Below are 5,628 nucleotides of genomic sequence, written 5' to 3' on the forward strand. Positions count from 1 at the left end.
TGGTTATAAGAACAGCTGTGTACCTGTTACATTAAATGAAAATAATCGATTTCTATTTATAAAGATATATCTATATTTCATATAACAAAAACCATTAAAGAAAGTCACTTATGCTTATCTCTGTGCATAAACACCAACACACATTCATACAACCAACGTATTAGTTGAATGGCTTCTTGTGATGTTTAGCCTCGGATAGATTTATCTGGAGATGATTAAAGACTTTAGATGTGAGAAAGTGTGAAGGAAGAGAGAGAGAGGAGAGAGAGAGGAGTAGAGAGAGAGAGAGAGAGAGAGAGAGAGAGAGAGAGAGAGAGAGAGAGAATGAATTGATTTAACGAGCGCTATTTTTCATAGAAAAAGCTTGGCATCTCCATAGACAGGGAAAAAAAAAGGTTTTCTATTTTGTCTGTAAACGTTCGAACTATTATGTAAACATTTTAAATTGAATAAACCTTACAGGAAATCATTTATATATGCGTCCATTTATATTTTTTTGTTTTCAATATGTAAAATTTTTATATTGAATTAACGTGTCCGGAAACATTTGTATGTCCGTCCATTTATATTTTTTTTGGTTTTTTCAATATATAAACTTTTTAACTTGAAACATTTGTATGTCCGTTCATTTATAAACTTTTGGTTTTCATCATATAAACATTTTAAACAAGAAACATTTGTATGTCCGTCCATTTATAAACTTTTGGTTTTCATTATATAACATTTTAACATAAAACATTTGTAGGTCCGTTCATTTATAAACTTTTGGTTTTCATTATATAAACATTTTAACATAAAACATTTGTATGTCCGTCCATTTATATATTTTGTTCTCATATATCCTTCCCGTTTCCGGAATTTTTTTTATATATCCGTCCATTTATAATTTTATGTTTTCAATGCTTTCACGAGTCTGTTAAGCTTTGGGTATACAATCGCTACATTGAATCTGGGATTACTGTTTGTGCTGTTTCGAACATGCATTCGGTATATTAATAGTTGCACATAAAGATTTGATGGAGTAAACATTTCCGAAATAGTCCCTCGAAACGTTTATTAGAAATATCAAACCTTACAAAAGTTCCCGCGAACTCTTTTTTTGAATCAGACTTTTCGATATAGCATGGATCATACAAATTTAATAATTCTTTCATGTAAATGAAGGTTAATTTTCTATCACAAAACAATATATCAGTATAAAAATTTCTTGAAGGCTGATCATATCCTGGAGAGAGAGAGAGAGAGCGGAGAGAGAGAGTGAGAGGAGGAGAGAGAGAGGAGAGAGAGAGAGAGAGAGAGAGAGAGAAGTTTGGCATGACTTTGACGTCTCAAAATAGAAAGTCTAGTATGCGTTATAATAATGAATATCATATTGATATATGATCTAAACCAGTGCCAGGCATAATGAGACAGGTGAACCTGCCTGATCTAATAACGGATGGCACGTGAGGGGAGTCTATACTAAAAACGAGGGGGTGTATCTTTAGCCCAAAGGCACAGGAGACGGCTACGGTAGAGACGTGTTTGATGGTATATACCGTTAGGAAAAAGGGATGGAATCATGTCAAGACTTAAGCTAAAGGAATCAGGGTTGACTCTTAAATACAAGTGAGGCCAGGAGGTCGTAGCTTCCCTCAAAGAAGCATAATTTATCACGTAAAGCTGTCAGGGTGATAGCGAACCGGGTGGTAATAATGAATATGTAGACCTCTTGCGTTCACAGATCAGCCGGGCGACCTTCTTAAGCACCTGGAATAGTAGGGTGTCTTAGCAAATCAATTAATGGGTTGAAATAATAGTGAAAATCCGAAATTCGTCTTCATATACTTCAATTGTAAATCTCCTAAAGTTTCTGCTGCCGTATATTTAATGGATGTAAAAAACAAAATGGTCTTTTTGTCGTTGGCGCGAAAGGATGATGGAGTGACCTCACTGAAGCAAACAGGCTTGCCAACCTTCGTGTTATGATGGGTGAAAAAAACGAAGAAAGAAAGAAAGATTAAAGCGGGAGGTGAGGTAGAAGGGAAGAGAGGGCTGTAGTTGTCACCGAGGCTATGAACAAATCATAAGAGGAGGAAATATATCTGTTATAACGGCGAGAAGAAGTGGAGTAGAGCGCCACCTGCGAGGCAGAACAACTGTCGAAAAGTGTTCTATTGCCTCCGTGTTCTATTTCGGTCGAGGCTTTCGTCAAGGTAGATGACTTACAACAGGTGAATCCAGTGATGTTGCGATGCGCGTCTTATCGTAAAAAAGAAGCGTTTGTGTGCTACCAGTTGCAAGGAAAGGCAAGAAATGAAAGAGGGAAGAGAGGCATAAAGAAGAGAAGGGGAAACGACCGAATGACTTGAATAAAGTTGAGGGGAAGGGAAGAAAGGAGTTAGATATGTAACTAAAAGATAGATGCTGAGATTTGACAGGAAGGAACATGTAAGGGATAAGGTTCTTGATATAAGGAAAATTTTGTCAGATATCGGTTTGAAAGAGCTGCAATTCTTTAAGATATCTCGGAAGTATATAAGTAAGAATAGAATGTTTAAGATAAAGATTATTATTCATAATAACATGATTATTACTGTTGATCGGAGACTGTTAAAGCATTGTTGGTGAAGTGTTTGGGGATAGTACAACTGAAATACACCTTCGCTTAGGTCATGAGGGTAGCAATCCCAATTCCCCAGAAACTTGAAGAGAGCCAAAATGCTGGTGCTGGTCGGCCATTTTCCCCTCTTTGAACGGGAAGCTTAGTGATATCGTTGGCAGATTCCAAAATTCATATACCAAATCATGTCAATCCATTATAACTTTCAGCGATCCACCATCACCCTTATCATTATGCCATGTAAAGTTCATTCGTCTCGCTCGTTCTTTCAGCGTTTTTTCCGCATCCAGTCATACCTTACAAACCTTGGCTAGTCATTCGTTTCCACTTATGCCACGATTTTGCACTAGCTGTAATCTGATGAAGATAATGTCTTTCGATTCAAGATCCAAAGAATGAATTTTACAAACAATTCATAGCTTTATGCTTAAACATAGCCCCTCCTCCTTAATATAGTCTTCTTACTACAATTTTATCTTATGGACTTGTATCACTTATATATACTGGATAGCTACATTTTCAACCCCTTTTTTTCAACTTTATCTATAGTGGCAACTAAATTGGTATCAAGTATGTCACAAGCGAGCTCTCGTGCTAATTATTTCATCCACCAATTTTTTTCAATTTCCTATGCATGAGTGCGACAATCTAGCAGTGTGTTTCCCTCTTCCATTTTACTCTCCCAAATATACTTTATTAAGATTTGTCTTTGTAAACACGTACTTCCAGCAATCAAATCAGTCTTCAGTGGCACGTCCCTCAAACATTTTTCCATTCTTATTTATTCCTTGGATGCCATACCTACCAACATTCTCTTGGCTAGTGCAGTGGTAACTAGTTCGCCTAGCATTTACATGGCACCAGATCGATCCCATCCCCCGAACCGTGAGTTTCAAGGTGTTTACTGGGGAAGCCACTGCTGGCGTACCTGGCTGACGTTCTGGTTCTGTTTTGACGTTGTTACTGTTTTAAAAATGATTTATTGTTCACTTGTTATCATTTATTTATTTCCTTATTTTCCTTTCCTCACTGGGCTATTTTTCCCTATTGGAGCCCTTGGGCTTATAGCATCTTGCTTTTCCAACTAGGGTTGTAGCTTGGTTAGTAATAATAATAATCTATTCTGATGATAATGGAACTGAAACCAGACACATTTATCAAAGAGAGAGAGGAGAGAGAGAGAGAGAGAGAGAGAGATGAGAGAGAGAGAGAGAGAGGAGAGAGAGAGAGAGAGAGAGAGAGAGAGAATATATATAAATGCAATTTTTACATACCATTATTCTTCTACCGATGCATTTAGCACATGCGTGTTTCAATCCTCTTTTGTCCTCCTTTGTCTATCGAGATAAAAGCTTTGCTGCACCAAAATAAAAGAATAAATTAGGGTGAAACAAATCGGATTATTAATCATTCGCTTGTGTATTTGGGAAATGAATATCGGTGAAATCCAAAAATATCTTTTATTTGCACGCAGAGTGATTTATAGAGGCATTATCTCTTTCTTTCCGCTTGTATTCAGCTTTCAAGCGGGAAGGCTGGTACCGGACGAAAAATAACACTTATGGTGGTTTGCAAAATCACGGGTCTCTCTCTCCTCTCTCTCTCTCGACTCTCTCTCTCTCTCTCTATATATATATATATATTATATATTATATATATATATAGATTATATATATACAGTATATATATACATATATATATATATATATATATATATATAATATATATATATATATATATTACTGTATATATGTATGTATTTGTGTTAATATAATATGGATAATATATATATATATATATATATATATATATATATATATATATATATATATATAATATATATATATATATAAACAACTGCAGCCATTACTAGTTCGCTGCAGGGACAAAGGACTCGGATATTTCTTTAGTCATGCCTGGGGTCTAGCCATTTTCATCACCACGTCGGTTCACTGCGATTGAAACTTTAGTCTGATCGCTAATAGCAAACCAACCTAGTATGGCTGGTCCCTGACTAGTACAGATTTGCTGATCATGGCGATACACTAACCCTTTCACCACGTTAAGGTATCCCCACTCAGAAGGGATATATATATATATATATATATATAAGTATATATATATATATTAGTATATATATATATATATATATATATATATATATATATATATATGTATGTATATATATGTATATAATATGTATATAATGTGTGTGTGTGATTGTGCGTGCGTGCGTGTGTGATCTTGCGTTCCTTATTCATGTCCGCCCTGTTTACTAAAATGTATTTAAAAGCTGCAGGTACAATAGGAATAGGGAAAACTGCCCTTCAATAATCCCTCATAAAGTTTGAGAGTTGGTAAGAGGTTGTACCTGAGAGAGAGAGAGAGAGAGAGAGAGAGGAGAGAGAGAGAGAGAGAGAGAGAGATTCTGTCTTGAAAGATTTCAGGACGGAGTGAATGAGTACGAATATATGAAGGCGGGGCCTACTTATTCATGGTTCATTCTCAGGTAACGAGAGAGAGAGAAGAGAGAGAGAGAGAGAGAGAGAGAGAGAGAGAGAGATTTTTTCAACTACAATAAAAAAATGAAATTATTCAGTATATTGTTTATTAATGACAGCAACATTTGAAGCAGGAAACAAGTGTTTTACTAATGTAGATATTAAAAGATATTTATTGACTTTATACTATGTATCGTAATCATCCATGATTATAGACTAAACTATGCAACCAGCTGCTATCACGGTAGTACACGGTCATAGTAGACAAGGTTTTTAGTAGTTCCGGAAGGAAGAGAGAGATATATTTTTCTTAAATTTCTTTATATTTTATTTCATATGTAATTTTTTGTGCTTTTAAAGTTTTTTAATGTAATTTTCCGATCTCTAGTTAACATTTCGTTTGTGATTATTGTATTCAATAGTTGTTTTCTTAATTTATTCTTGTAATTTCATTTGAACATTTTCCATATTTTTTTCAAGTTCATAATCGGCTCATGGTTGTTTGTCTAGCAAGTTCCTCTCGGA

The sequence above is a fragment of the Palaemon carinicauda genome, chromosome 4, assembly GCF_036898095.1.
Source record: "Palaemon carinicauda isolate YSFRI2023 chromosome 4, ASM3689809v2, whole genome shotgun sequence".
Classification (NCBI taxonomy): Eukaryota; Metazoa; Arthropoda; class Malacostraca; order Decapoda; family Palaemonidae; genus Palaemon; species Palaemon carinicauda.